The sequence below is a fragment of the Pleurodeles waltl genome, chromosome 7, assembly GCF_031143425.1.
Source record: "Pleurodeles waltl isolate 20211129_DDA chromosome 7, aPleWal1.hap1.20221129, whole genome shotgun sequence".
NCBI lineage: Eukaryota > Metazoa > Chordata > Amphibia > Caudata > Salamandridae > Pleurodeles > Pleurodeles waltl.
The window spans coordinates 1,543,760,413-1,543,768,018 of record NC_090446.1 but is presented as its reverse complement, the minus strand read 5'-3'; positions in this window follow the sequence as shown (position 1 = coordinate 1,543,768,018).

Genomic DNA, 7,606 nt, shown 5'->3' with positions numbered 1-7,606 from the left:
TATTTCATAAAATGGTGTATATTATTTTAATTTGAAGGGTCAATAAAATATATTATAATTGAATAAAACATATATTAATCTTAAATATTTTTCCAACATTGACTTGAAAATATTTATATTTCAACATTTTAAATGAATTCAATATTATTTCATATGGGGTTTTATTTTGAGTCCCTAACTGATTTCTGTGGGATGGTTTTGCAGTACTAGTGGCGGCTGTGTGTGGTGCTGAACTTACTTCAGCTCTCAGCTGAGCTGTTTTACTCTTTTGGGTTAATTTTTGTCAGTAGTAACTTTAGAAGTGAAGTTTGGGAATAACAATGGGCTTACGCTTAGACCTCCCTATTCCCCTTCCATTTAGCAGTCAGTATTTCCTATTTTCCAGCCACTCACTCTGTCCCTCACACATTTAGGGCCAGATGTACAAACCTTTTTGCACGTCGCAAACAGAAAATTTCGACCCCCTTGCGAGTCGCAGATGGTGTCAGGGACACCATCCTACATTCTGGATTGCGACTCGCAAATTGCGAGTCGGTCTGACTCACAATTTGTGAGTCGCAATCGAGATTTTTGCTACATCTGGGCCTTACTACCTCAGTGTGTTCTTGTGAGTTTGTAGACTCTGCAAACGGGGGAGGTCTATGCACAAACAGAGATGGGAGAGGCACAAACACTGCACACAGCTCTGTAAATAGCATTTTGTACTACCACAAAGCATATTACAACAGTGTGTGAAAAGGTCCCTCTGTTTGGAAACAGATATGGCTGGGGCCATCGTCAAGGTACCTACCCTACAGTGACATTCATTCTGCTGCCGTCACCATACTGCTCCTCAGGAAGACCAGCTTGCAAGCAATGAGAGTGGCAGCCGCCGGGTGAGCCGGGAGTAATAAGTGCATCAACTAGAAGTGATGAAATAGGACAAACCTCCATGCCTGTAGCATGTGCCTGGTGACCATGCCACCCTGAGCTAGGACTTCCTCATTTCTAGTAACACTTAATAAAGGAATTGCATTCATTGCCCCAAATGCAAGGCACTTTTATTATTACTTTTGTTAAATGAGCCTAGTGTTTAACTTGAGCAGGGAGGACTATGATCATTTGATAATTTAAAGTGCATCATTTCACACTGTGATAAAGATGCTTGATCTCTAAGGCATTTATTTATGATTTGTTAATCATTAATGGAGAGAACACATATTTCTTTGATTTTATCTCTGTACGAAGGAGAAGTGGGCACTTTTACAAGCAAAGGTGAGAGGTTTACAAGTGGATGATGACTGCCTAAAAGGGAGGCAAAGGAGATTATTTTGACCAGATATTTGTAAAACATTTTTTACTGATATATATATATCCCACAGCACTCAATTCTACAATTTTTCCACACTCCCGCTGCATAGCCCAAAAATGTCTTTGTATTCTCCAAATCTGCTAGCTTTAAGCTATTTGTTTCTATTAACGCACAATGATGGGGCACATGCAGAAATGAGTTGTCAACAACATATTTGCAGGCAACAGTCTGCATTGACCAGATCAAAGATCATTGGAAAAAGTCCTCAACATCATCAGAAGTATTCAATGGGTAACTCGCGATACAAATGGTCTATTCTTCTCTACTCTGGCATCTTACTTCTGTTCCGATCTGAAGCAGTGCTTAATTTGTGCTTGTTGTTTCCGGTGCTGAGCACAAGCACTTATTTTTGAGGGCCGGGGCTTATTCTTTTGTCTCAAGCATTTGCTGCAAGCAAAAGACACATATGGGAAAGACGGAAGAAGGGAAAAACGAAAAAGCATCACAAAGGGAGAAAGCAGAAGGCTGCAAAAGTGAGCTAAAGGGGCAGGGAGTGACTGTAAATAGATTGAAGAGGCCCGAGATGACTTCAGGATTACGCTGAGTCACTATTCTGTGTTTACACATTTAATTGCAGCAGCTGCGTGTTTAAGAGGAGGGCTTTGGGCACCGGCATGTTTTTATTTACAAATTAAGCACTGATCTGAAGGTATTCTTGTGGACATGTGCCAGACACACCCACTTTATTTCCGTCACTCTTGGGCCTGCTATGCCTAGAAGTCTGTTTACTATCCACAAACTATCACGTTATATTTCAACATTATGTTTAAAATAATATGCTAGCATGCGGGTTAATACTTCTTCTGGCTCTCTGCAGGCTGGTGTGTAGGAGCTGGTGAAGGGTTTCCCTGATCCTTCCTGATGCAGGAATGACCTTGTCCCAGAGAGGATCTCACAAGCAGTTAGCGGAGTCCGGGTGTTCTCAGGACGGTGCAAGTTTCCGCCTCCCTGGCGTGAGTGAAATACATTTTTACAAAAGACAAGCTGCCAGAGGTGGTAGAAAGGCTCAGGTGCTGCACTTCATGATGAAAAGGTTGATATTTGATCTGGTACTTCAGATGTCTTAATCGCCCTTCTGTCAGAGCTTTGTGAAAGGACAGCTCTCTCCTCTTCTGCTGAGCAGCAGATTAAACAGTGGAATTGTTCACTTGGCAGATGGACCATTTCTGATTTCACCCTCTAACTATGGACCGCTCTCCTGAATCTGCAGCTTCCTCTATCACAGTTCAGAACAGGAAATGTTCTTTCTCCTCCTCCCACAATGCTAATGATCTAATATCACCCCTATTCCTTTGTCCACTCACCATGAAGAAACTCTATTCACTGTTGAAAGTGTATGGCTGCATTTTGAAGGTAGCACACTCTTTGGATAAAAGGGTCTAGTCTATGGCTTTGTGTAGGAAAGTAGCACCTTTCTAGCTTGGTTACCCCCTCTTTTGGCCTGTTTGTCAGTGTTTTTGACTGTGTCTACTGGGATCCAGCTAATCAGGACCCCAGTAGTTATGCTCTCTCCCTTAAATTATGGTTGTTACATACTGGTAACCCAGTATTTAACCCACAATTGACATACTGGTGCCCCCTAATAAGTCCCTAGTATATGGAACATAGGTACGCAGGGCATTGGGGTTCCAGGGATCCCTATGGGCTGCAGCATTACTTTTGCCTCCCATAAGGAGCCCATGGAAAGGCTTCTACAGGACTGCCATTGCAGCCTGCGTGAAAAGGTGCATGCAACCTTTCACTGCCATTTACACTGCACCAGGTCACTTATAAATTACCCCTATAGCAGACCTTCTGGCCCTGAAGGCAGGACACAAAGTACCGGTGTGTGAGGGCACCCCTGCACTAGTAGAGGGGCCCCCACAACCTCCAGGACCATTTTACCAGACTTTGTGATTGCGGGAATACCATTTTACGCATATACTGGACATAGGTCACTTAATGGTAACTCCGAACATAGGAATGTTTGGTATCATATCCCAAGGCTTTTGCAAGCATTGGTTGTATGATTCCATCCACTCTGGGGGCTCCTTAGAGAACCCTCAGTATTGCCATTCCAGCCTTCTGAGGTTTTCCAGGCAGCCCCAGCTGCTTCCTCCTCTCAGACAGGTTTCTGTCCTCCTGTTGCTTGAAAAGCTCAAGCCCAGGAAGGCAGAACAAAGGATTTCCTTTGGGAGAGGGGTGTTACACCCTCTCCCATTGGATATAGGTGTTACAGGCTTGGAAGGGGTGGCCTCCCCAAGCCACTGGAAATGCTTTGAAGGGCATATTTGGTGACCTCCTTGCATAATCCAATCTACACCAGTTCAGGGACTCCCAGTCCCTACTCTGGCACGAAACTGGACAAAGAAAGGGGAGTGACCTCTCCCCTGTCCATCACCACCCCAGAGGTGGTGTTCAGAGCTCCACCAAAGGGTCCCTGGGTTGTGTCATCTTGGATTTCAAGTTGGCAGGGAACTCTGGGAGCATCTGAGTGGCCAGTGCCAGCAGGTGATGTCAGAGCCCTCCCCGATAGGTGCTTACCTGGTTAGGTGGCCAATCCCTCTGTCAGGGCTATTTAGGGTCTCTGCTTTGGGTGGTTCTTCAGATTCAGATTGCAAGAGTCCAGCCGGAATCCTCTGCATCCTCCACTTCAACTTCTCACAGAAGAAGCTGCATCAGGACCCTCCAGGAACTCTACAAACTGCAACAAAGAAGCAAAGATGCCTTCTGCAACATTGTATCTTCAGTTCCTGCAAGCAACTGCAACTGTTTCCTGGTTGGGTATCCTCAGAGGACAGCCTGTCTTCAGCCTGCACCAAAAGAGCGAAGGATTCTCCCTTGGGGTGAAGGAGTCACTCCCCTGCTTCAGCAGGCACCTAGTTCTACGACCACCAGATGTGTGGATCCCCTCTCCTGCTGAGTTGAGTGGATCCTGCATCCCGGGTGGTGGACTGAAGTGGTCCAGACGGTCCTGACGTCCAACTGTCCAACTTTGGTGGTGGTAAGAGCTTGCCTCCCCACCAAGACAGTACCCCCATGCAGCGCCTGTTCTGCAGTTGCCAAGGCTTGTTGGCATCCTTTCACAAAGTTCTTCATGCACCTTGCAGTTCCAGCCCCCAGCACTCTATCCTGCGACACACATCTTCCTGAGTGGTTCTCTAGCGGCGTGGGAGCCTTTGTTGTAGTGCTGTGTGGCTTGTTGGCAGACTCCAGCGATGCTAACCAGACTGCAATCCTCCAGTAGGTGTGTGACATCATCTGCACCAACCAGGAACCCAACTCCATCTTCATGGGTGCAGTACTGATTGTTCTTCTTCACCAGTGGTTATTCTTTTGCACCTTCATCTGGGTTAGCCGGGGCTCCTGTTCCTCCGGGAATACTGTGCTTCTTGGACTTGGTCCCGTTTTTCCACAGGACTTCAGGTCCAGGAATCCACTGTTGGTGTCTTGCAGTCTCTGCTGGTTCTTATGTAATCTTCTTTCTCATATCTCTGTGTGTTCTGGGGAAGTTACTGTATTTCACTCCTGCTTTCCTGGGCACTGGGGTGGGTTCTAGTACTTACCTTTGGTGTTTTCCAGTACTCCCAGTGCCCCTCTACACACTACACTTGCCTAGGTAGGAAACTGACATTCGCATTCCACTTTCTTAGTATATGGTTTGTGTCCTCCCAGGCCCATTTCTAACTATTGTGATTTTCTATAATTACAATGTTTTTTATCTGGTTTTTTTTCTATTTCTGCATACTAGTGTATATAATTTTGTATTACTTACCTCCTAAGGGAGTATAATCCTGATGGTATTTTTAGCATTTGTGTCACCAAAATAAAGTACCTTTATTTTTGTAACACTGAGTGTTTTCTTTCATTTGTGTGAGTACTGTGTGACTACAGTGGTATTGCATGAGCTTTGCATGTCTCCTAGCTAAGCCTTGGCTGCTCAACTACAGCTACCTCTAGAGAGCTTGGCTTCCAGACACTGCCTACTTTTCACTAATAGAATATAGCTGGACCTAGTATAAGGTGTAATCTTTCAGAGTTTATGAAATCTGTGCACAATCTGTGGGGACGCTGTTGTCAGGTCAGGTCACTCCCCACGCCGTGTAGCTCCACTAGTTAGTGCGAGTGTCCCTCGCTGCTCGCTGCTCCTGCTCTTGCAAGTGTGAGTCTGCCTGTACGTATTCTGTGTCTGCTGTCTTCTTCCTGTTTTCCAGGTTTTTCCTTTCCCCCTTCTTTCTCTGTGCCTCTATGTCTCTTTCTTGTCCTTTCCCTCCTGCATTTTGCAAATTTCCCTCTTTCCGCTGCTGCGTCCCCTGTGGCCCCTCCCCCTCGCTCGTTCAATCGTCCCCGCTTCCCACCTCCCAGCTGCCCCTCTATCCCACCTCCCCTACTTAATGGCGGCTGCTGCTCAGTGACAGAGTGACCCCTTGACCCTGTTGTCAGGTGAGGCCGCTCCCCACGCCGTGCAGCTCCAGCAGCTAGTGCGCGTGTCCCTCGCTGCTAGCTGCTCCTGCAAGTTCGAGCCTGCCTGTTTTCCTGTTTTCCCCTTCTTTCTCTGTGCCTCTGTGTCTCTTCTTGCCCTTTGCCTCCAGTTGTTTGCCAATTTCCCTCTTCCCGCCGCTGCATCCCATGTGGCCCGCCCCCTCGTTCGCTCGATCATCCCCGCTTCATGCCTCCCAGCTGCTCCTCCCTACCACCTCCCATACTTAATGCTGCCGCTGGCACACCTAAGGCAAGCTTTTCTGCGCCCTGCCATGCCTGGACTGTGCCCAGCGCCGGAACCCCTGGTTCTCGCTCCCCCTCCCACCGCAACACATGACACCGCTACAATGCCATCACCCTCCACACACTAAATGCCGGGCGATTATCATCCACCTGCCACCAGGCCACCCCGAGGCCCACCCGCGGACCCTTCTCTGCCAGAGCTGCAACTTCACCAGCGACCCACCTGCAAGGGCAGGACGCAACCATCTCAGATGCATCCTACTCAAAACCCGCTCCGTCCACAAACACGCCATCAAACTCTGGAACCTACTCGACTCAGCCTCCCCGGACAATGCCTTACTGACCGAGACCTGGATGAACCCCTCCTCAGGACCCAGCATTGCCATAGCCATCCCAGATGGCTAGAAGATCACCCAGGAGGAGGCATCGCCATCGTCCACATGAATATCCTCAGAATCACAACCAGCATCGAAGACACCCTCAGCACCGCTGAACACCTACACTTCCAGGTCCACACCAATCCAAACACCACCCTTAGAGCAATCCACATCTGCAGGCCCCCCGGACCCTGACTGCAGTTGAGTGACTCCATCACCGACGCCGTCAGGACACATGCTCTCGCATCCACAGACTACATACTACTTCGGGACCTGAACTTCCACCTCGAAAACACCAACGACAACAACTCCACCACCCTGCTCAACAACCTCACCAACCTCGGACTCAAGCAGCTCGTCATGACACCCAGCCTCTCCGCAGGACACACGCTCGACCCCATCTTCTTCCCCAGCAAACATGTCTCCTTCAGCCACATCACCAAACTCTACTGGACCAACCACCGCTGCATCCACTTCACCTTCAAGAAACCCACAACGCCGCACCACTACCCGCAGCGGATTCCCTGCCTTCGCTGGAATAAGGTCACTGAAGACCAGCTGAACACAACCCTCTCCCGGAACCTACCAATCGACACCACCGACATCGAAACAGCCACCCGCATCCTCAGGCAATGGATCGATGACTGTGCGAACACTCTCGCCCCGATCAAGAAACCTTCAAACAGGCGCACCAACAGAAAGGCCATCTGGTTCACCACCGACCTCCAAGAATCCAAGCAAACATGCCGAAGACTCGAGAAAAAGTGGCACCAGGGAACAGACACCTGACAACCACACAGCCCTCAAGAACCCCACCTGCAGACACCAGCAACTCATCCAAACTGCCAAAAGAACTTCCTTCAAAGAACGCATCGACAACAATGCACACAGCTATAAGGTAAGAAGCTCTTCAACATTGTGAAGAAACTCTCCAACCCCAGTTCCAATGCCAGCCACATCCCGACATCGCAAGACTTCTGCAACTCCCTAGCCACCTTCTTCTACCACAAGATCACAGACATCCATGAAAGCTTAAATACCCAGAACTCCCGTCAACCACCGACACCACAGCATCACCGCCCCCCAGCCACACCAACCTCCTGCTCTCCTGGACCCACATCAATGACGACGACACCATCAGAATCATGAACACCATCCACTCCGGCTCACCATC